Consider the following 25,971-nt stretch of genomic DNA (forward strand, 5'->3'; position numbering starts at 1 on the left):
AAGTTTTCCTCAATTGTCCAGTTTTTTTTTTTTTTTTTTTTTTTTTTGCAGTACGCAGGCCTCTCACTGCAGCGGCCTCTCCCGTTGCGGAGCACAGGCTCCGGACGCGCAGGCTCAGCGGCCATGGCTCACGGGCCTAGCCGCTCCGCGGCATGTAGGATCCTTCCGGACCGGGGCACGAACCCGTGTCCCCTGCATCGGCAGGCGGACTCTCAACCACTGCGCCACCAGGGAAGCCCAATTGTCCAGTTTTGAGGCTATATTTCAAAGTCTGATTATTTTCCCAGATCTGAATATTGCTCCTCCTTGCTTCTACTCCCCCAACAACAGTGTCATTTAAAACACTGATTTCACTTCTTAAATATCCCTAAGCTCACTGCCCATCCCTACTTTCAATGAGAGCTCAGTGTGGAATATGACAATGGGAACTGCAGGCCTTCATTCCAGTGATAGTTATTACTGATGCTCAATCCATAAAACAGAGCTGGCATTTAACTGGAAGTTGCTTGCCAATGCAAGGAAGGAAGCACAGTTCCTAAAATTTGGTTTGTGAGAGAGGAAGAATTTCTTTGTAAAAAACCAATACAGTTCTTTCTCCCAAAGCAGCCATAAACATGATATATAACCTGCCTTTCTTTACACATATCAGCATTTACAAATGATGGTCTATGACCAGGCAATTCTCTGTGGTCAAACATATTTAGAAAACACTTCATTTTAAATCCCTCTCTTTGGTTTTCATAATGCAAATTAGTGTATTTAAGGCTCTAGAAGTCCTTTGCTAAAACAAACAAAATCTAACCTTAAAAAAAAAATTTCCCAATTGCACTTGATCATATGACTCTTTTTCCTTTAACATCCACCAAAACTAATGCTCCACAAAGCACTTTGGGTAATGCTGCCGTAATTAATATTTTCTGATTTTTCAATGGCATATTATGCTTTTAATGAACAGATTGTATGCAACTGAGGAGCATCTCAATAGGTTTCAGAAGATTCGATTAAACTCTTTTTTTAAGTTCGAAAAAAATAATAAATATGCTTGCATAAAATAATGTAGAAATTTTATGTAAACCTCAGAATTAAGTATCAAAATTCAGAGTCTGAGTTCTGAAGACCTTGAACTGCCTTTCAGCAACATCTCCCAATCATAATTAACAGAATTAGGCAACTGATTAACCAATTATTCATTCACTGTTCACTTATTTATTCTTATTTATTAAACAACCACTTTATATACACTACCAAATGTAAAATAGATAGCTAGTGGGAAGCAGCTGCATAGCACAGGGAGATCAGCTCAGTGCTTTGTGACCACCTAGAGGGGTGGGATAGGGAGGGTAGGAGGGAGATGCAAGAGGGAGGGGATATGGGGATATATGTATAGGTATAGCTGAGTCACTCTGTGATACAGAAGAAACTAACACACCATTGTAAAGCAACTATACTCCAATAAAAATGTTAAAAAAAAAAAAAACAACCACTATGTGTCAAGCACTGTTATAAGCACTGAGATACCATGAATAACATGTCTATAGGGAATCTGTAGCCTCTTGGAAAAATAAACACTTATAAATAATAACAGAAATACATATTTAATTTTAATTGATGTAAGTTCTATAGAGGAGAAGAAATTAGTGCAGTGATAATATGAAACAGGAGAAAATGATCCAACTTTGAGGAGAAGAAAGATGTCAGGGAGGGCTTCCTGGAGGAGGTAACATTAGGCCATCACTGAAAGGGTTATTTGAGACAGATCAGGATGAGGCAGCGCAAAGAGTATTTCTCAGCCCCCACAAAACAGAATATGCAGGAAGGAGTTTTGCTGACTCAAAGAAATGGAAGAAGGCCATGTGGCTGGAATCTGGAAACAACAAGAGAGGAAGTGTGGGATAAAACCAGAGAGGTAAGTGGGGGTCAGGCCTTCTAAGGCTTGGAAAGCCAGTAAATGTATATGAATCTTTTAATCCCAAGTTCAGTTCAAAGCATGATTAATCCAACCTTCCAGTTTTAAGGTAAGATTAAAAAGAGTTCTTGGTTTGGAAAATAAAATGGATTCTAGCCTGAACCGCTTAAGCATTATTTTTTATCATTAGATAAAAGATTACATCCAAAAATGATAAGAATTAAGCAGCCCAAATAAAAGAGGTTCAGTTATACAAGATGAACCAAGCCAGTTCTAAATCCAAGAAGTCAGCGGTCATGAGGCGAAAAGGTGCCACAGCCTATCCAAAAGCTGTATCTCGCATAAAAGCAACCAAGAGGCCCATCGCATAATCAGCCCACAGGGGAGCTGGGGCCCCAAATCCACTTTACCTTTTATCCCTCTCGGATACATCTGAAATCTACTGGTTCTAATCACAGTAAGTGAATGAGGAGAAAAGGTAGGATTTCCATCTCCTTAGCACAACACGCTGCTCAGAACAGGCCATCTTTATAAATAATTCCGTATTATCCCAGTCATACTGTTTGGATATTTGGGACTTATTTAATGAAATGGTTGGCTTTAAGTATTTCCAGAAGTAGGCTTTTAAAATTCAGAGCATTTGTCTTCAAGACTAGAGGTCAGGATTTTTGATCAAATAGTATGCCCTCGGACTTGAAATTCTGTATATGACCTCTGACTAGAAGAAGGATGGCCTCCCAGAAGTTAGTAGCTAGTTCTGGGGGAAGAAAACGCCTGCGTGAGGTTATTTGTGATCAAAAATACTACTAATAAAATTGTCTTAATTCTCCAAACTATTCCATTTGTCTCCTTTATCGCTGCAAAATGTCATGTCCAAGATACTAGGCACTCACCAGTGAAACCTTCCCTTTCCTGTGCCTCTCTGCCCAGATCCAGGCAGTCTTTGAGTCTTGTTGGATCTATCCAACAAGATCTATCTCCTCCCCTCCCCTTCTCAAGCCAACAAAACCAGATCAGCTACTTTCTTAGGGTGATGAAAAGACCATGGGCTTCTCTATCATAAAGATCTGGGCTCAAATCCAGGTTCACATTTCAGAGAAGTTGCTGCCCTTCTCTAAGCCTTGTTTTCTGCAGAATGGGGATGGGGTCAGGTCCGAGCGTGCAACCTGAAGCCAATCTACCTGAGTTCCATTCACGGCTCTCCCGTGTGATTTTGGAAAAATTATTTAACCCCTACAAATCTCAGTTTCCTCATCCAGAAAGTGGGGATAATAATAGTAGGTCTGTTGTGAGAACAGTGAGATAATACTGTAAAACCCCTAGGACGGTGCCCGATGTGGAGTGAGCCTTCAGTGTTGATTAGATCGTGAGTATTAAGACAAGATGTGGTCCCACTAGGGCTCGTCCAGATGGCATCTCAGGAGGGCACTCAGGTCCTGCAGGATCACCTTCTCCTAATGCCACGTGCCCCTCATAACGTCATACTCTGGCCCCAATCTACCACATTTTGTTACACAGATGCGCTGATCTCTGATCCCCTGAATCTCCCCCTCCTTTCTGTTCCCCTGGCTGTACCTCAAGGCAGCCTGCTTTCACCCCTTTCCTGGTTTGGTAGCTCTTTAGGTCAGGGACGATGTCTTGTTTCATGTACAGGTAGTTGACAGTAAACACAACACATATTTTTTTTTTGGCAAAAAATATTTGGCGCATGTGTTGCCCTGCCCCATAAAGCTGCATCCTCACTGGATTAATTCCTCACCCAAAGAAAGGCAGCACAGCAGGGCAGCTGTGTGTTGAGCTGCTGTGCCTGCTGCAAAAACCAGCCCCGTACAGAAGGATGTGACATCCCCTCCCCACAGCCTGAAGACCACCGGACCCAAATTCACCCTAGGCATTGGGAGATTCAGGATTCAAGTTGCCCAAAATCAATCCGAAGGGGGACATTCACATTTTGAAATTTTACTAGTTTTTACTAGGTTCCTCTTTCTACCACACTAGAACAATGTGATCAAACAAATAAACTTTTTTAGTACAGTCAAGTTTGGGGTTTTTTTTTTTTTTTAATTTTTATATTGTTGGTGAGGCATATTGTGAAAGCAGCATATGATAGTGTTTAAGAGCAGGAATTGGGGCTTCCCTGGTGGCACAGTGGTTGAGAGTCCGCCTGCCGATGCAGGGGACACGGGTTCGTGCCCCGGTCCGGGAAGATCCCACATGCCGCAGAGCGGCTGGGCCCATGAGCCATGGCCGCTGAGCCTGCGCGTCTGGAGCCTGTGCTCCACGGCGGGAAAGGCCACAACAGTGAGAGGCCCGCGTACCACAAAAAAAAAAAAAAAAAAAAAAAGAGCAGGAATTGTACTTCCTGGGTTGCAGTCCAAACTCATTAGTACCCTCAAGCCAGTCACTGATCTTTCAGTCCTTTTCTCACCTATAAAATGGGAAATAATATTAATTTTTCATTAAATTGTCACGTAAACGGTTAGAATATTGCCTGGAACATAATATTCATCCATTAGCTAATGACGTTAGTAGTTACTTCAAATGACAGTCTGTAGTGACCACGTGTACAACTTGATTCCCCCAGCCCCCAAACTCGGTCAAATCTTACTGTTAGGTATGCTCTTGTAAGCTTCCTTTATAGGCTGTGTGGGGGGGGCACCTGCTCTGTGCCACGCACTATTCCCCATGGTCGGGATATAAGTGTCAAAACAGACCATGTTGCTGTTTTTCCGCAAGGGGAAAAAAAATTTAACAAATATATAAACAAGACAATTTGGCTTACAGGCACCATGAAGTTCATAGTGCTGAATGATGTGACAGAAAACTAAGAGAGGGACACTTCTGCTAAGTGGTTAGGGACGAGTTTTCTGAGAAGGTGACATTCACACTGAGATCTAAGTATAGCAAAGGAATTATCATGCAAACAGACAGGAGAATAGAATACCAGAAAGGTCGGAAAAAATACAATTAATCAAGTACTTATCTGACTAACATCTATCTCACTCATGTAGACCAAAGATCAGGAAACTACAGCTTCTGGGACAAATCTAGCCAGTGGCCTGTTTTTTTAAATGAAGGTTGATAACGATGAAGACACGCCCATCTGTTTATGGGCTGTCCACAGCTACATTCTTGCTACAAAGGTAGAGCTGAGTAGTTGTGACAGAGGTCATATGGCCCTTAAGTCTAAAATATTTACTACCTGGCCCTTTCCAGAAAAAGTTTGCCAACTCCTGGTGTAGACCGTAAGACCCATGAGGGCAAGGGCCACATTTGTCTGCCTGTGCCCTGCTGTTCCTTCCCTCCTAGTTCTGTCTGACCTAGTAGATCCCAGTAAATAGCTAGAAAGAGAAGAAATGCAGGCTATCTTGCACCTCTGCCAATTTTTTAGGACTTTATTTACAATGAAATCTTTGAAGTGATAGTTTCAGAGCACACAGCCTTCCTTCAAGAGAACATCTTTGGTTCCCACATGTTTAGAGAAGCAGCAGTGCGACATGGTGGCCCAGGTAACAACTGCACATTTATCTCACCATATGAATCTCCTGCAAAAAGGACTTAGATCAAGATGGGTTCCAGGCTGAAATGAGACAGTGGTTCTGTAGGGTGCCAGCCAATCTGGCAAGGATGGCAGGACAAGGAAAACACCTCTCTGCCGGCTTCGAAGGCAACTCACCCTATGTATGGTATTAATCCAAAGCAGCGACCCTTCAACTTGGCATGTGCCAGGGTTTGTCGCCCTTTGCACTATCAACATTTGGGCCGGAGAAGTCTTTGCTGTGGGGCTGTCCTGTACACTGCAGGATGTTAAGCAGCATCTCTGGTCTCTACCCACTAGATGCCAGTAGCATCCCTCCTCCCGATATGATCATCAAAACTGTCTCCAGCCTTTGACAAATGGACCCAGGAGGGTTGGGTGGATGGAGGAGTGACCAAATCCCCCTCAGCTGAGAAGTACTGGCATACACTGAAAACATCCTCCTCTTTCTGTGGGAACTTCTAGATGCTGGAAGCAAATACTCTCAAAAATGAATATTTAGAGAGCTGTAATATGCAATAACCACCCTTTCAATTCAAACCACCCTTGTGTATTTTCACATCCACCTAGGTGGGGGGTGATGCCAGTTAAAAATGACAATGTTGATAATTCCTAATAACATTATGGAGATTAATTTTCACGACTAGGAGCATAACTTTTTAACATCCTTATTGGAGTATAATTGCTTTACAATGGTGTGTTAGTTGCTGCTGTATAACAAAGTGAATCAGCTATACGTATACACATATCCCCATATCCCCTCCCTCTTGCGTCTCCCTCCCACCCTCCCTATCCCACCCCTCTAGGTGGTCATACACAACCAAATGTCATATAGACAGCTAGTGGGAAGCAGCCACATAGCACAGGGAGATCGGCTCGGTGCTTTGTGACCACCTAGAGGGGCATAACTTCTTAAAACTTGTTCAATTTGATCCAAGGCTGAGAGTCGTACGCCCTCTTTGGGGTTGGGGTGGTGTTGTAGCAGTTGTTTTAAAAACGCTCAGGCACAAATGCAATCTGTGTGCTGTGACCCCTGCACAACTCATGGGCCAGGCATGATAAGGAATCTCAGAATTCTCTCTCTGCTGCTGACAAAACCTCGACTAAATCTTCCTGTCTGCCCATAGCTAATGCTCCCCAAGCTGCAACACCAGGAGCAGACGCACACGTGGATGACATTTTTTTTTTGCAGGGAGGACCCAGGAGGTGAGCCCAGAACAAGAGAGAGAGACGGGGAAGTAGAGCGTGTGGCAGGCAGCTAGGTGGATTCCGTTTTTTCAACAAAAGGGTCATTAACATGACCTCCTTGGGAAAGGAAATTCAAAACAGTGCCATCTTAGCCTAAATAGATATTGAACCTAAAAATTCATTGTTGCCTAGGATGCTTTATACCCCCAACACCAGGGTAATTTTTGATATAGTACATTTCATTATATGTCAGATAATTTCAGCAACCATTTCCCTAAGAAAGAATGGATCATAGGTTTTAAACTAGCAACCCATGACTATATATAGTATATATGTATATATGCATATACGTACATACATATATGTAATAATAATATACGTATATGGCTCGCAGTTTGCTTTTAGCTTCGAATTGTCAACACTTAAAAAGAAATTTGCATGAAAAAAACCGGATCTGGCTTCTCTTCACAATGCAGAAGATCTGCTCCCAGCTTCTTAAAGGCTGGCGATTCGCTGGCTATGGGCGGCGCGCCCCACGCCGCCACACCCCCCGCCACTCCCCAGTGCTAACCCTTGCTTATTTCATGCGTTCAGGTTGGCTGCCTGGAGCCATCTGGCATGTCTGTTTGCAGCGGCTTGTACAGATTAATTTTACCTTTGTATTTGGCCACTTCCTGCAGCCAAACCAAGTCCCTTTTCACTTTCAAATAAGCTGGTTCCAAACGCATTGCTTCCATAAAAGTTTATTTGACTAAGCTTATCCAAATTTCTTCCTCCGATTATTTTCTCCACCCAAATGTATCATATTTCATTTAAGGCAGCACTTCCCCCAGTGCACCCTGTGGACCAAATACATATTGTGTACAGGAAATATAAGGATACTATGGTTCAATTAATTAAGAAACTTCAACAGTACACAAGGTTAAAAGTGTCTTTGCATCAGTACTTTTCAGAGTCTATAAGTGCGAATGTGCTCTATGACTTTCCGGGGGAGGGCGGGGGCACAGTACATGAGCACTTCCTAGTTTTCCATGGAGCTTCAGAAAGCTCTACTATCATGTTTTCTTGCCTATAAAAAAATGTGTATCGATAGTCTCCAATATTTTTGCTAATTGTTTTCAACCACAGATAAGTTTCAGAGAAAGGAGGGGTAAGCCATCAACAGAGGTGGGGGAAAGGGGTGGAAAGGGGAGAAGTTTTGATTTTTCATAGTAGGATCATTAAAAAGCAAAATGTGATCAACATAAACACCTTTACATAGAAGAGAAGTCATTTTGAACACCTCCTAAAGTAGGAAAAATAATATCTCTATCAAGGACCACCCTTTCCACTGAATGCATTTGGCTTGTAAAATGTATCCTGTGTTTTTCTTATTTCCTTTATTTCATTGAAGATCTGTAAAAACTTTGTCACAGACTGTCACCAACGTGCAAAACTGAATTTGGGAAACATTGGTCTACATTACGTTAAATCTGGCAACAACACAAACTCAAAAACCACTGTAAAAATAGTTCCCACATGAGAGAAGAGATGCTAGGTTTCCAAGGGAGGGATTGCTATGAGCTGTGGAAACACACTGACGCAGACAGGGAGAAAAGACAAGGATGAGATGAAAGTGGATTTTCCCTTGGAGTGGCTTTTGGAGATTCCCTTCCCTTATCCTGATCTTCCATTGAAGTCACACTGGGGAGGGTTTGCGCTCCTGCAGGAGCTCCAGGGGCTGCCCTGTATGGCCCGGCATTGACGGGAAAGAGTGATGATCAGGATGCAACGTGGATGGATGACCTGAGCAGTTTGTGTCAGAAAAAGAAGAAGCAGAAGTGGTACTTTGTAAGATGAGCCAGCATAGTCTGAAACCTTGAAAATATGTCATTTAAACCATTTCAAGATGAAAAAAGATGATGACGCTTATGGCAATTTTAAGGAGTAAAAATGCAAGATACAAATATGTCCCAATTATCCACCATATGGATGGTTTTGTCCTGTGACTTTTTTTTTTTTTTTTTGGCCATTTGACCCTTACCAGTTGATTGGGGTGATAAAATATGGAGCCTCCAAATAATCCATTTTTACTTTAAGTAGGATTTTTTTTTATTGCTCTGCATATTGGTTTCTCCTATAGAGATTATTAAATCCTTGAGAGCAAAAACCGAAACTACACATTTTAGGATCCTCACTGCCTGGCGCCCAGTAAGTTCTTGCTAAATGCCTTTGTGAATAAATAAATGAATGTGAAAAGAGATGATGAATGAAGACCAGAAAATAGCAAACTTAATTTTTCATTTTGCATTTTTTAAGTTGAACCTTTTAATTGGAGATATAGACTCACATGTAGTTGCAAGAAATAATACAGAGGGATCTCATGTACCCTTGGTCCAGTTTCTCTTAATGGTAACACCTTGCAAAACTACAGCACAATATCACCACCCTCATACTGATATTGATGCAGTCAAATATGGAACATTTCCGACATCACAAGGATGCCTCGTGGCAATGTCCTTCTGTAGCTACTTTCCTCCTGCCCTCACGTGAAAGTCCAGGTTCCCTGCTCCGTCTCTGTTGATATCAGAAAGGGGGAGGTAGGGCTCCTCATCGCTGCTGGGTGGGTGGGAGTTCCAGCTCTCGACTGGGGAGAGGGATGGAACTGCTACTGGTGGGCAGTGGTTGAAGTCCTGACTCTCCCAGGGGCCACCTCTGACCCCAATCGGGTGTGGGCTTTGAGGCACCTTATTACAGCCTCATGGAGGGACATCTCAGCTTCCCATTGGCCTATGCTGGTGTAGGTGGTGTTTGTGCCACATTTCTTTTGGTGGTTGTTATTTAAAAGCTTTCTACTTTACTAGGCTGCCCCTTTCTTGGTCCTTTGGCTGGAGAGAGCAGGGTTTTGTTGGGGCTTTTTTCCCTGCACCTGCTGGTGTTTCTGGGTTTCTGGCTTCTTCAGCTCCAAGTCTGGGATGCATGAAGCGAAAAGAAAACCAAGGAACTCACCACATCATTTCTTGAGTCCTGAGGTCCCTAGCTGCTCTGCTTTCTTCTCTTCACTTTTCAGTCTTTTTATCTTTGATATATATATATAATGTGCAGGGTCTTTAGTTGTGCTTAGTGGGAAGAATAGGAAAAAATGCATCTACTCTATCTTTTTGGAAATGAAAGTCCTCATTTTGCATTTGAAAACGGGATTTTTTTTTTAAATTCCCTGACTTGTAATAGTTGTTCAAGAAGAACATCTTCAATGTTCTTGAACATTGAAGATGTTCTTCTTGAAAATTCCATGTGTTTTTACCTAAACGGGCACTTATTCTATTATTATTTTAGTGCTCATCCATCTACAAGCACTACTAGTTGAAATCTAACTGGTGAGTCAATGTCTACCAGGTGAGTTGATCTCTAACTGGTGAAGCCCAGAGTCAATTTAATATATAATACAACTTCTATTTCAAAAACAAATTCCCACTCATCCTGACTTTTTTACTTACATGTATAAAATGTACATATTTACATTTTGAAATATTACTTTTCCAAAGATATCTACCACCCCCTCTTAAAGGCAAACAGTTTACTTTGAATTAACTTTTCAGAACATAAGAGAAAAGAAAGTTCAAAAACCTCTAGTTGGAGACATTTGTTTTGATTTTACTTCCACTCTATTTTAGCTAGAGTTCACAAAACAACACCACCACAGAATGCATTTTCTCTAATTTTTCCTCGAAAACACGCTTTTTCTTTCAAGAAAGTTCAAAAATGTGAGACAACACTGAAGCCCTTTCAAAATAGGGAAGGAATTTTCAAAACATAGATCCATATTTGACATTCTCTCATTTAAAAAATAATTTTATTTTAGCACATGGGGGTTTCAGCCCATATGATGTTTCGATTTGCCAGACTTTGAGGTCAGAGCAGGGATAACAATGACTGTGGAAGGAAGTCCTACAAAGAAGATATTTTGCTTTTCCCACTTCCACGTCGGGGCCTTGCCTTGATCCTTCCGCCTTTGCATGGGCCCGACCTACCGGCAGTCTCACAGGAAAAACACACAGCTCGCAGTCTAAGGATTAGAAGTAATGAAGAGAAACAGCTTACAGTCTTAGGACATGGTAGATGAAAAGTAAGGCCCCAGGGTTATGATAGGAAACTGGGGGCTGAAAACTGAAAATGACTTTTAATCATAAAGGTACAATTTGAATCCTCAGATACTAGAAACCTAGCTCATAGAGTCACTAGATTAACTAAGAGCAGCAGATTCATCCCCTCTTGAAATGCACACGCACACGTATATGCACGCATTCATATCATGATTTTTTTTTTAATTTCCAAGACACACCCTAGGTCAGCATAACTCACAACTCCATCTTCTCTCTGTGGTTCCTCTTTTTGTCTCTCCGTGCACAGTCTTAAATCATAATCCAACCAATAGATACCCTCAGTGATATCTACAGTGTGTTGAAGTCACCAGACAAGATCACATTACCATCTACAGACTGTCTTTGCTGTTCAGGTTCAAAGGAATGACCTGTTCTTGTCAAAGGATGATTCTTAAGAGTGGAATCAAAGTAACCACTGTCTCCCAGGGAACTTTCTCTAACCCTAATCTCTCCACTGTCTGGGTTAGATGGCCCACTATGTGCCATCAGAATCCCTGGGCTTGCCTCTCTCATACAATTTATGACTTGAGCTGCTGAGGGCTGGGGGGATTGTCTTACTGGACGTGATATCCCCAATACCCAGCACAAGGCCTGACATATTGTTCCTGTATAATATTTAAAGGAATGAATGAATCTGCTATCAACTGGTCAATCTGGGAGAAAAAAAAACAAAAAAAAAAAACAGAAATGGAAAACCTTTAAGTGACAATACCCTGACACCACATGAGCAAAGGGAAGAGTGACAGGCAGGCCCCTTGCTTCGCTTTTCCAAGTAGATGGTTATTATAGCCCTGTTTATGATGCTGAAAAGTTGGAAACAATCTACTCCATCAACATGGGAATAGGTGAATTAAATGTAGGATATTTAGCAGGTCAAAGGAAATGAGCAAGCTCGTTATGTATCGACATGGGAAGACCTCAGAAAGACTGTTGACGGAAAAAAGCAAGTCGCAGAGCACGTACATAAGATACTTTTATATAAAAGTAAAAAGAAGTCCAAGCAATTCTATAAGTTCTGGGTATAAATAACGAAACTATTATATGTATTTTCTCAGGGAATATAACATAGGCACAATTTATTTAAAGACAAAAATGGTTAGAAGGCCATATTTCAAACTCATAATGGTGGTTTCTTTAGGGGAAGGGAAGAGAAGTGAGGGTGTCAAAGGACTCTAGTACCATCCTTATTGTTCATTTTGATTTAGAAGGACAGTTCTTTAATTACTTGTATTACTTGCATATGTATTATTATTTTTTTATCCACTAAAAGTTGGTACATTCCTAGACTTGAAATGTTTGCAAATTGTGACCCCAGTGCTCCAGAATATCTTGGTAGGATTCGTAGAATTTTCTTTCCCTTCTCCTTCTTCATTAAAAGCTGAGAAAAGCATTTGTGAAGGATATTGCTTAGGCCAATCCTTCTCATTTTGGAACGATCTCATTGTTTGTCGACTGCCAGCTTTGACATTCTCTCTCACTTCCCACGGTCTGGCAGCCGAGCAGGAATCTGGAGCCAATTCGATTCTCCCCCTCTGAAGAAACAGCTTAGCAGTCTGCACTGTGTTTGGAGAGAACTAGTAAAATGTGCCATTTTTTCCCTCTATTCCAAATGCCCAAGTGTGTGTGTTAAGATGGGGAAAATCTGCCTCATGGCAGAAGTGTACTATCAGCATCCTCTTCAAGAAGAATTAATTCTTTGATACGTCTTGCTGTTTGATGGAAGGCTTGATAGTACAACAGAAGAGTTTCCAGACTCCACCCCTTACTTCCAAAAGTTTGCAATCAAAAACAGACCATATGAACACAAATGTTCCATAATAATTACAAATGTTGATTGCGAGCTATACAACTCAACAACTCTCTAAACAAAGTTCTACTATTATCATACCCATTTTACAAATTGAGTAAACTGAGGTTAAGTGAATTGCAGAGGGTCATATCCTTAACATGCAACAGAGTCCAGTTCAAACCGTGGCGTTCTAGATCCAGAGAGACCCAGTACCTTTTAACCATCCTTCCATATTGCCTCACGTCACAGTCTCTCCTACTTGGTGCTTAGCAAATAAAAGATCCTCAGTAAACGCTTCTTGAATGAATTAATGAACAGTTTACACCTGACAGACGCTTGATTAAAGGACCCTGCACAAAACCAAAGGCACGGCTAACCACCCCCCCAGGTATACTGACAATGAGCGGTATAACCTCACCCGGAAAATAATCATGGTATCTGGAGTCATAAAGACATAGATATAACCCTTGACTACTCCACTTGCAAACTTAGATAAGTTTCTTAGTCTATATAAGCCACACTTTCCATATTTGTAAAAGAGGTGAAGTGTGGTAGGCATGATTCTAAAATGGCCCCCAAGAGTCTCACCCCTGGTGCTACAGCCTCTGTAGGATGTTCTCCCCTTGAGTATGGATAGAACCTGGGACTATCACGGGATATCATTCCTGTAATGAGTTACTGATCAGTTGACTTGGAATTAATCAAATGGAGATTAGCCTGGGTGGGTTCAACCTAGTCAAAAGAGCCTTTAAAAGAGGATGAAGCCTCAGAGAGATGATGTTGCTGGCCTGGAAAGAAAGCAAACCACCATGCTGTGAACATGGGGGCCACATGGCAAGGAACTTCAGGTGACCTCTAGGAGGCGAGAGTAGTTTCTGGTCAGCAACTAGCAACAAAAGGGGTGTGTCAGTCATACTGCTACAAGGAAATGAACTATGCCCACAAGCAGTGAGCTCAGAGGAGGACTCGCAGACTCAGACGAGAATCACAGCCTCCACCAACACCTGATCTCAGCTTGGTGAGACCCTGAGCAGAGGGCCCAGTTAAACCGTTCCTTGACTATTGATCCATGGAACTGTGAGATAATAAATTTATGCCATTTTAAGCTACAAAGTTTGCATTAATTTTTACATAGCAATAGAAAACTAATACAGACTGTGATACATCATATAGTAACTTAAAAATTAAATAAAATAATAAAGGCAAATTGCCTAGCACATATATGATCACAGTATATTTTAGCCCTCTTTTCTTGGAGAATGTGAAGCTACCCACATACCACTCTGAAAATGAAGGTGATGGCTGGAGTTTCGGCCTCCATCTTGGCCCGTGAGGACAAGAGCCACACTAGAGATGGCGAGTGCAAAGTTGGAGGGAGCCTGGAGCCCTTGACCATCACACAAAACCACATCAGCTTGGACCTCTGTACGCAAGCAACACCTTCCATAACTGACTCACTCTTCTGGCGTTTCCCTTTTACTATCAGCCCAACTCAATTCTGTTAACAGGTCCTAATCAGTGAGGTACAAACTCAATTTATTGACTCACAATCAGGCTCTCATCAGCAAAAGTATTGACAATGCTGACCTTCTTCACAGGAGCAGGATACCCTGGACTTTCTAGAACAGAGGAATTCAAGTGATACCATACAAAAGGGTTGTTCCACTTGTTGGCCAAGAATTCTGATGAAGAGAGTTAAGATTTCATCTGTGCAGGAGGTGAGAGTAAACAATGAGAGAGAGAGAGGTAGATGTCAACGTAGAGAGAGAAGGAAGGCACACGGCATTCCTCAGTACCGTACTGCTGGATTCCTCGGGGTCCCCAGCGTACTTAAGAAACACCCTTCATCAGCATCAGCATCATCTGCTCCATCAGAGGACGAGGGTCATCAGCAAAGAAGCATCAGATTCTCTCACAAGCTCATTTCAATGCTTAAACTGCAGGCCTCTCTTTTTTCTGGAGAGAATTTCTATTTTATCATTAAAACTGCTGATTGCAACCCCACTACCGCATGACTATTTTTCACACACACAGAAAAGGAGGTAATGCGATCAACGCAGCACCAATATTAAATTACTGTAACTCATTTACCCTGCCGGCACGTCATTATCCCTCTCCCTTCACAAGAGCTTGCACACGCACACAAAATCTATAAACTCTTTCCAGGAATACAAAAGCATCCTCTATGATGTTGATAAGAAACAGGACAGTCACTCTCTCCTGACATATTTGTTCTTTAAAAACAAATCAATGGCACGGGGATTTGGCACCTGAATGCAGAACAACGGCTTGATGAGGCAAAGATTGTCTTCATTAAGAACATTAATATTCATAGGGAGTAGAAAATCTGACACAAGAGAGGACTCACTAACCTTTTCTCATATTAGATTTTTACTTCTTAACACAATTACAGTCCGGCAATGACTTAATTAATGCTGCTTTTCGTCAGACGCCTTTAAAGAGCTGTCAATTTGGTCCTGCAGAGGCTGTCAACGAAAGAGAAAGACAGTCATCTCGGTGAAAAAGACACAGGAAGAAATTCAAACACTTAATAATATTCAAAGTGCTAAGCAAAGTCACATATCAACTGGGATTAAGGAGAATTTTTGTCTTTTCCTTCCATCTTGTTGAAGCCAGTCTTGGCGATGGTGCATTGGGAATTGACTACTGGGTTGAGAAGGTGCAGAGAAAGATGCAGTGAAAAGTGTAGAGGTGGAAGGGAAGACCCTCCCTCACTTGAAACTGTGGCACATCAACGACCTGTAACCTGGGAGGACCTGGGCGATCGGCTCTCTACAGTCATCGCATGTAGCACTGGACTTGAAAAGCGAGCCTAGTGTCCAAACACCTCTCACTACAGGTGAGGAAATGAGTCAATCCTATGTATCTCTGACCCAGATCTTGCAAATTTAAGCTCTGCTGGCCAAAATTTCACCTGCAGGTATTTTTTGCTTAGAAGGTACAGTGTTAAAAATGATTAAAGTATCTGCCGAGATATAGAATTTCAAGATGAAGGTCTTTCTTTACAACTTGAGTATTTAGCAACCCTGTCCACTGCTCCTCATGGCCATGGCCTGCAGAACTCGAGAGCTGGTGGCCCTCTCCAGCTTTATCACCATCCCCCCAGCTTACACCAAGTCGGCTTCACGCCTTTCCCTGACCGCCTGACCCCTCAAGGCCCAAGTGATTGACCCTCTCTCTTCACCCAACTTGACTTTGGCCTCTCTCCTAAAATCACCCCAAACTTTCCCAGATGTCAACACCTGTGCTCAACCACAGGACTATCAGTTTGAACAAACTCTGCTGTTTCCGAGGGTATTTCCTCTGGTTATTTCTTGGCTAAAACAATGTACCTTGTCACACGGCTGGAATACACCTCCCAGTTCTTAGCCTGCATCACAGCACTACTGACGTTTGGGGTCAGATAATCCTCTACTGTGGGGTCTTTCCTGTATATTAGAGGGTGCTTAGCCGCATCGCTGGGCCCTACCCATGAGATGCCAGTAGCAACCTCCTCTATCGCTTCAATGTGACAACCAAAAATGTCTCCAGACATTGCCAGGTGTCCCTCAGGGGACAAAGTCACCCTTGGCTGAGAACCCCTGGCCTATTGGTCCCGCCTCTGTCTTCAGCCTCAATGCCCCTTCCTCAGAGAGGTCTTCCTGGTCATTCTAACTCATTCTCCCCTGATTCTCTACTAGGGCACCCTTGTGCATGTCACACACCGTTCGTTGTAGGGGTTTTTTTTCTTCTTTTGTTTAGTGACTAGATTAAAAGCAGCATGAAAATAAAGGCTACTATAAATAGTATCTGAATAACTGATTCAGCATTTCATAATCCACTGTGAGGTTAATTATGCCTCGTCAGCAATGTGTTGTTAATCCAATCTCCCGGATGGCTCTGGGGGAGAGTCACAACATCACTATTCCTTCTTGGTTAAGCTATCAGTGACTCAGGTCACACAGGCATGACAAGCAAGCACTCTTCCTTACGACTGTGCAATTCTTCTTTCAGTGTTCAAAGGTGTCAAATACTAAGTCCCATTTGTTATCTTCTGGACACCGACTTCTGGTTTGGAAAAATGAGCAATCATGTAGAGCAATGACAGTGTGGTGAAGCCTTAATTTTTTCCTGCCTGAAAAGCTACTGATGCAACTCTGTGTGTGAAGATCCAGAGGGAAACCTGCAGATTTTCTTTACTCTGGGAAGAGTTACTGAAGGGGCACCACTTAGCCATGCAAGGCAAGTCCAGCAGCTACTTTACCATCAGAGCTGGTTACCGGAGAAGCAATGGTAAATAGGGACACGGTGACTGATGCAAAGAAAAGTTTCCTGACTTTTTCCTTTGGTGACTCATTATTTTTAGACCTTCTCTGATTCACTGAGGGATTCTTAAGATATTTTTACAGGCCTCAAAATGTGGTCACTGAGAAAGAGGGGCACCCTGGCTGGGGACCCAGAATCAGCATCAGTCCCTAAAGGTCTGTTGGAGAAACCTGCCCAGGGCATACCACGTGACTAAGGCTGGCGAGACCTCACATTCTGCCATTCCAACTCAGCAGGCATACTTCCTAGAAACTGTTGAGCACAGAAGGGAAATCCAAGAGGGATTCTAAGTTTGGGATATCACTTTGGTCAAGGCTAAAATCTTAAGCAGCTAAAAGGCCTCCTTTCAGGGGTGGGCAAAGCCACATAGGTGGGTGGGACCTGTTCTCAACAGTGACACCATGTGGAAGCACCAGAAACAGCAGCAGCTAGGACCTGAGGTTGGGTTCCAGCCTTCCTAACCACCATGTCTCTCTCCAACTGGCTTTTGAAGCAAAGGTGAGTCTATGAAATGGCTATAACTCCTGGGACTCAGGAACAATTCATGTGGGCATCAGAGGCAGAGTATGGGGTCAGAGAAGACTGCATGAAGGATACACTACAATTTCTACTTAGAAGTATTTATGTGGCCTCAAGCAATTAACTAGAACTAATAAAAGGTGTAGCTGTTTGTACTCCTCAAGTTATAGAACCTCATTATCCCGGTGTGGCTTTCAGAGTCGCCAATTCATCTGGCTCTGGTGCCAAAGGCAAAGGAATGTGTTGTAAGACCACTAGGAAGGATAACATAGATTTTAAAGTTTCAGAACCGGACTTTTGAGAACTTACTGCCCTACTGTTGGTTTTTTTCCCAATGCATTAACCCACTGATTGATGGAGCACATCCACATGCGGGCTGGCCGGTCCTAAGTTATGGAAGCAAAGGACTGATCACACTTCCCTTCTCTACCTAGTGATGCAGGGCTGCATATATAGGTTTTGCTGTGACACAGGTCTGAGTTCAAGTCCCAGTTCTGCCACTTACTAGCTGTGCAGTCTTGAACAAGTTCCTCGACCTCCCAAGCCTCCATCTCCTCAACTGTAAAACTATGATAATTATTTCATCCCAGTTATCTTTTATCGAGAACTTCTTACAAGCCAAGCTATGTGCTTTTCAAGCAGCATTTGATGTAATCTCATAATAGCTACGAGGTGCAGGCACGCACTTTCATGAGCAAAAAGTGAGGGTTAACAAAGTGCTCAGGACAGTGCAGCTAGTAAGTTGTGAGGTCAGGATGTGAACTTAGGCTGCCTTAGACCTCGTGCTTCAACTCCTACTCTGCACTTCTGTGATGGGGTTTCATGATCATCAAATGAGATCAGGTATTTACGTATTAAGTACCCTAACATGTATCCCTAACGTGTAGCACATAGGAAGTGATCAATAGATGCTCTCCTACTCTTCACACATTAATCTCCTACTCCTAAACATCATCTCCTTCTTATCCGTTTCTCTCAGCTAACAGTAGAATCTCTTTGTTCAATTATTTAACCATGGCCTAATTCTGCATGCTTCTGTCTTAGGCCAAAGTCTTCCTTCTAAGAACTTCTTTTTCTTCCTTTTGTTCAAGAAATCATTCTTATCATTCTTTGAGCCCATGTACTCTTACTTATTCACACGAAGACAGAAATACAATTTTTCATACAATCCTAACATAAATGTTGGCGTTAGTTCCTGTCTAACTTGAATGTCTGGGGCCCATAATAGCATCTTTGCCCCTAATAAGACCTCCTCATGTTGGAAGTGAGCCTTTCTGTGTAACTGCATATATTGAACTGATTTTGTAAATATATTGAAAGCTTATAGTTGACTACCAGTGGGAGTTAATTTGGCCTGGAATTCTCTCCAGGGGTTCAAGTCATATTTCATCATTATTAGATTCTGCAGACAAAACTATTTGCCTTTAAAACCATCACTGGAAAAAAAATAGCCTCATTTTCTCACTGCGGTACCACCTAATCCTTAGCAGCTCCAACACAGTGGGGCAGGCATGAGGTCACTGATTTTCTCACTCCGCCATACTTGAACTCACAGAAATCTCATGCACAGGTGGTCCAGCAGAAGCCCACGGGGTGACCCACATTTATCATTGAATGAACTCACTTATCTCTGAGGACCTCGTGTCTTTTGGAAGTCATGGGAAAGACTGAAAACACCTCTCAAAGAAAACTTAATTTACTTAAAGAAAAGTGTATGTACCCCTTCAACCATCTTTTTGTGTCTATTCCATGGACAGGATGATGGAACAGACAATTTCAAGCCAAGGAGCTTTTCTAAGACACCTGTCTGCTGATAACTGATTATGAAATACAAGTGTCTTGAATGCCCAAGAAGAGGGATTACAATACATCCACTGCAACAGGCTGGGGCAGAGATGGATGTTTGCACAACTGGGTTAGGCAAATTCTCCCCTCCTTAAGGGAATAAAGAAAGGTTGTCAGATCTAAGAAAGAGAGTCATCTTCCTTCTGGACTCTCCTTGCCTTCCTCAACATGGAATGTGAATCATGTGTCAGGGAAGTTGAGAGAGAGAATTCTCATTCTATAAAATGGGTTGAAGGAAATTTGGGGAGAGAAATCAATGTAAATATTGATAAGTGATCTGCTCGCCTTGGAATTAGAATGCAGATAAAAAGAATATACTTAAAATGCAGATCTTACCACCATTTTCATAGTTATTAGCAGTTGTTTGTATTGATATATATCTATATAAAGTCAGAAGTAATAACAGATATTATGTATTGAATGCCTACTACATGCCAGGTAACACTCTAAATTATTTACGTATCCTATCTTATTTAATCCTGACAGCAATCCAGTGTGGAGGGAATCACTATTTGCATTTTATGGATAGGGAAACTGAAGTCAGTTCTCTGTGACTTTAAGGTTTATACTCCTAAATTTATGCTATATATATAATCTCATTTCGCACACACGAATGTGCATACACATGTACGACTGTGTTCACACTCCCAGAGGCTCGTGTATGTCTACAGATTGCACTCTGGGAAGTCTCAGATAATGCACAGATGCAGAAATAGTGAATAACTGTGCACTGCAATAATCCTCAGGGTGGCTGTCAACAAGCCTTAATTTAAAAATAAACAAAGTGAAACAAAACATGCAAATACGGTAATAGCTGCATTCTGCATTTACACTTCGTCTCTTTCATAAACAACCCTGAATCCTGAAGCAGAGAAGGGTTTTGTGCTTGGGTGTGTGCAGTCCTCATCGAAATGCCTCACACAGCTTCTGAATCAAAAGCACTCCATGACAGGATGCATTACCTTTAGCTGCACCCCGTTTGGGATGCCTTTCTGAAGCAGTTATTGGAGGTAGAGATAAAAAGTGAGCTTTTCCGTATAAACTTGTGCTAACTCTTACATTCGCTTTTAATGAACAGGTCATATGCGGTTCTGAGGGTGTCTGCATTTTTCTTTAGACCTCATTTCTTCCCTTCGGCTGTAATGAGAGGGGAAGAGAGAAGCAGGGAGCCTCTCCAAGTCCTGCAACAGTTCATAAATATCTCTTTAAATATGAAACTGTCGAAACCCTCGGTGGCCATTACTTATTTATGAAGCTCCCTATCCAAACTTCTCTCCATATCATGACCACTCTCTGAACTCACACAATGATCTTTCAATATGTCAAACACTGAACCCTCCTCTCTCAAATCCCATCATCCTCTCTCGCCTCTTTGCAATCACCTTTGCATTGGCCCAACTTCTGTTTCACATTCATGTTTTAATTCAGTGCAGTGTTCAATTTGCCATTGATTCTGCCACATTGCCTGCCCTGGAATCACGCATGAACATAGGAAATCATCCTTAGCACATGCACATATTTTCCAACCAAAATCCTTTTGTCAAAAGAGAGAGAACCACAATGTGTTACCTGGCATCTACCCAACAACGTACTTTACTAAAAAGTAAGTCAAGTATATAGGTCTCCTTTAAAACAAATTTTTTTGAAATACAGAGAATTATGAGGAAGAAAATTCAACGATCATAAGTACTATCATCTCAAAATAATTTTACATATTTTAGTGTGTTCCTAGGTGGTCTTTGCCGAAGCATTCTTTTGCACAGTTTAGATTATACTATATGTTGTATTGTGAATTCTCCTCTTAACAGTAAAATATAAGATTTTCACATATCGATAGAAATGTTTCCTAATCATCAGGAAAGAAGACGCGCAAAGAGGATATGCTTATTAAAATACAAACAAAATAACATAAAAGAGGGTAGAATTCTAATCTTGTGTGCTGCAGCTCGATCACAAGTCAAACAACATTCTTTCTAGTCTCAGATACAGTATATCTGGTATGTTCTGGATTGCCTGAATAGCTGAGTGTTGTCCTGATTATTCACACTTGTTCTGTCTGGTTTATAATCTCTATCGATATTTTGTTTGACTATAATAAATTCCATGAGGGAAGGGACCACATTTGTCTTATTTTCTCTGTATATCCAGTGCCTAGCACAGTGCCAGGCACATGGTAGAGCTTAGGAAGTGTATGTCAAATGAATAAATTATTTATCTCTTTTTCCTGCCTAACCCTCAGGTGAGTATTAGATGCCAATCAAGTGGCATTGGTATTAGACTCAGAGAACAGGAAAACAAGGGTGTTTCATTTTGTAGTCAACGTAACAAGAGGAAAAAGGGATTCCTATCTAACGTAGCACTGTTGTTTTATTTTTGCTTCTTTTTTTTTTTTTTTTGCGTACGCGGGCCTCTCACTGTTGTGGCCTCTCCCGTTGCGGAGCACAGGCTCCGGACGTGCAGGCTCATCGGCCATGGCTCACGGGCCCAGCCGCTCCGTGGCATGTGGGATCTTCCCGGACCGGGGCACAAACCTGTGTCCCCTGCATCGGCAGGTGGACTCTCAACCACTGCGCCACCAGGGAAGCCCAGCACTGTTGTTTTTTTAAATTATTCTGCCTGTTTAGAGAAATAAATAATTACAAATTCTTTTGCGCATTTCAATATGTTTAATCTCTGAAAGATTGAACCTGATCAGGGAGCCCTTATAAACATAGTAAACTTTCTCAATTGCCTTTTCAGGAAATTCTAAGACTTCTTCACACTGGGCTGATGGTAATTAATACCATCCCCACTGTGCACCTGAACACTTTATTATTCCACAAAGGAGAAGACAGGAAGCAGCCTTACAAAAAACAGAAAGCAGAATTAGATGACATCATTAAATGTTGGACACTGCACTGAACTTTGGGAGATGCTTTACAAATCTCAGTGCATGACAAAAGTTTTTTGCACAGGACTCCAGATGTAGAAAGAATTGTGGCTCTTTCCCAGACATATTTACCAATTGTGCTTTACTTTTCCCTTTAAAAATAGTACCTACTTCATAGAGTTACTGTAGTGGTAAATTAATTAATATCTTAAAGGAGTAAGAACACTGCCTGGCACAGAGGAAGTGCCCCCAAACAGTAACAATTCTGACCCTTAATATATTCATATATATTTTTATTATTTCTCATTATAATATATATTATATCTAATATAATATGCCTTATATTATGTAATTATATATAAATGTAATATTATATAATTCTATATATAATATATAGAATTAAAATATATAATTATACATTATATTATATATTATAAATATATTAAAATACATATTTTATTTCATTATAAAGTTAAAATATTTTATTGTAGAATTAAATATTTTTAAATTCTAAAAATATTAATAAACATGAAACATTTTTATTGTTGATATTTGGAAAAAACAAAAAAGAGTAAAAAAAAAAAAGTCACATTTAACCCTTCACCAAAAGATAACCACTGCACTTACAAACGAACATCTCTTTACTTCAGTAAAAGTAGTGGTTCTAAAATGTTTACAAATCCTTTAACATTTCTTGCCTCAAAACCTGGAACCTAATTTTCCTCATCTTGAATGAGGGCCAGACTTAGTGATTCATTTGTACCCAGTAAGAAGTGGAGGAAGTGATGATGTGCGACCTCTGAGGAAAGCTGAGTCATTGCTACTTTTGGGTTATCGTTTGGATTGTCACTCTGAGGGAAGCAGGTCACCCTACTGCGAGGACACTCAAGCAGCCTGTGGAGAGACCCATGTGACGAGGAGCTGAGTCCTCCCACAAACAACCAGAACCAACTTGCCAGCCATGTGAGTGACCCAGCGTAGAAGGGGCACCTTCCAAATGCAGCCCCAACCACATCTTTTTTTTCTTTTGGTAGTTTGGCACTTGTTTATTCCAGCCCTTGTGGCCTGTTTGGGGGGTGAGGGGGAGCAGGCCACAGGAGCCCATAGGGACAGGGGTCTCGTACGCTCTGTGGCTGCTGCCTGACTATGCCAGGCGGGGCAGGGCAAGGACTTGGGGAGCCCCTGGATTCTGCCCGTGATGCAGTCTGGGTGCTGTTCTGGAAGGGCTGGTTTCCGCTGCCCCAGAGGACTAAGAAGCGGGGGAGGCCCTGGTTTCTGGTGGGTGTCACCTGGGGGCCCTGGTCGGGGCTGGACTGGAGGATCCTGGGGCTCCAGGGCCCCCATGCCATCGGGGTGCTCCACTCTCTCGAACAGGATGAGCATCTCACAGGGTGGGGTCTGCGGGAACAGGTCCACGGCCACAGCCTTGACTGGCCGGAAGGGACTGCCCTTCACCCGGTTCCACGGGGCCCTGCAGAGGTCCACACCACCCACATCTTGACTGTAACTTCATGAAGGGCCAGGAGCTGGAATCTCTCAGCTAAGCCACTTACAACTTCCTGACCCAGAAAACCATGAGACAATAACTGTTTATTTTTGGAGTAATTTATTCCACAGCATTAGACAACTTACACAATGACTAACTATAGTCATGTATAATTTCTAGAATTTCTGTTAGTTTTTTTTTTTAACTAAGCTCCACTGCTTTTCATAAACTTTGATTACAAATTCTATATATGGCTTCATCGCTGTGAATATTTTAACATATTAAGTCTTTTTTAGAAAGTTCTATTATCAATAGTTACGGGGGAACTAATTCTGTCACCTTTTGTGTGTTGATTTCTCATGGAGGTTCATATCCAATAGTTAGTGGACTCCACACCCAGGCACAAAGCAGGCTTGGGATGTAGGTTTCTTATGGTTGGCTCCATCCATCCATAGCACTGGGTAAACAGCAAATTTCCTTAAGGTTGGCAAGTGGGGGAGTTTCCTGAGTTCTCCTTTTACTACTAATTGGTGGCTTTAGACTTTATGCAACAAGCTTATTTCTAGCTCCTGCTCACCCTGCGAAATTGAGGCCTCATCCCACACACAGACACAAAAATCCCAGCTATAAAGTCTTTCCCAGGCCCCTGTGAGGCTCTTGCACCCTTCCCAACACGCAAACACATCCAATTCTGTTCTGTGTTCTCTGAACAAACTCTTCTCAAGCCACCTTGGGTTCTCCTTCTCTCTGTTGATTATCAGAATATCCCAACTATAGAGTCTCTTCCCCTTTAAAAGTCTTGCATCTCAAAATATTACACTCACTGAGATTTTATTTAATTCTATCGACTCACTATTTTTTATTTAAGCCAAATATAAAATATTCCCAAACATGTATGCTTACTTACAAACTTCTCTACAAGGTCTGTTTTTCCACAAATACTATTTAACTCTCCTATTTGTCACTTCATGACCACTACCCATGATCTAGTATATTTGTTAATATATTAACACCAAAAATTGTAGCAGATATTCTGTACTATTGACTCAAATGCCCTGGTGGATGAGAGGCAGTGCTTCTTGCCATAAATCATGGTTTACTATTCAATTTTGATTGTAATAATCTACCTGTGGTGCAAGGTGTCTATGGCCACGCCACATTGTTGTTCTTTCTTCTTTGGATAAGTGGATGCCTTAGCCTAGTCCTGGACATCTCATAACATGTCAGCTCCCTCCCTGAAGCACAGCTTAGGGGCTGCCACACAACATGCAGTGGGTCTCAGAAGTACACGGTGAGCACGAGTGTTCCATTTTCATTGAGAACAGCTGCCCATCTGCTGTGGCGAAGAGAGGCCTCAGGGTTAGAAGGGACGGAACGGCTCAGCCTTTAATGTTGTTGCAATATTATCTTGTTGACAAGTGCAGCATCATAAATTTGAATCCATTAGCTAAAAGGATCCATAAATATTTGAATAATGGCCTTTTCAGAGTTTTACCAGTCTATCAAACTTGTCACATGTCCACTTTTTACATTTTTCCTACTGCTGAAAAGAAAAGGGCTGAACTGAATCTCATGTATTTTATCCTCGCTTTCAAAATGGAAATGCTTTGCCAAGCAGAAGTTGATTAACAAAACCACACTAGCATCTGGTGGTGGTAGAGGGTATACTGTCCACTAAACTTGCTCTCCCCTTCCACGTGGTGGCATCCGGCCAGCCAGGGCTCTGCTTCCTAGCCTTGCATCCAGAAACGGCCGGATGACGTGTTCTGGCCCTTGACATGTGAGCAGATATGACATGAGCCCCATTCAGAGAGGGGTTTTATGGAGCCCATATGTCTTCTCTGTTGTCTCTTTTTCTTGCTAGAAACTGAGGAACCTGAGGCAGTGTATGGTGGAGCCAGAAGCAACCTTAGATCTCGAAACACTTCCTGGAATAAAGTAACCCACATGCTTACCATGAACACCAAGACTGGTCTGTTGCATGTGTGAAAATGCACTTCTACTGCATTCAGCTATGGAAATTCTGGAATTGGTTTCAGGAGCCAGCCATACTGCACTTAACAAAGTGATCTATTTTAAGTTAAAATAGTAGCAAAACTACTGATTTTGTTTGTTTTCACTTTGCAACTACAGATTTCTTTGTTGTTGTTGTTGTTTTCAGAAGAGATGTAAATTCTGACAGAGTGACCCCTGAGTATGTTTCCAGAAGGTGGAGTATGGCCTGGCTCTGTCTCGCTTGTATTAGATCATGAGTCTACCGAGACTATCTGTGTAAACACCTTGGCACCAGGCAAAGGCACCAAGCAGATAGGTACTTAATATGTGTTCTGCCACCTGCTTGTCTGATTCCTAGAGAATTAAGA

The 25,971-nt window shown here is 41.9% G+C and overlaps 1 long non-coding RNA gene across 1 annotated transcript; it reads right to left on the reverse strand.

Moving 5' to 3' along the window:
* Positions 1-1,622: 1,622 nt before the first annotated feature.
* Positions 1,623-24,793, reverse strand: LOC117197778 (uncharacterized). The gene is made up of 4 exons (XR_004478628.2): positions 24,736-24,793; positions 14,936-15,049; positions 5,583-5,783; positions 1,623-1,864 (listed from the first exon to the last, which is right to left on the reverse strand). It is a non-coding gene; the product is annotated as an uncharacterized LOC117197778 (long non-coding RNA).
* Positions 24,794-25,971: the final 1,178 nt, after the last annotated feature.

The sequence above is a fragment of the Orcinus orca genome, chromosome 16 (assembly GCF_937001465.1).
Source record: "Orcinus orca chromosome 16, mOrcOrc1.1, whole genome shotgun sequence".
Classification (NCBI taxonomy): Eukaryota; Metazoa; Chordata; class Mammalia; order Artiodactyla; family Delphinidae; genus Orcinus; species Orcinus orca.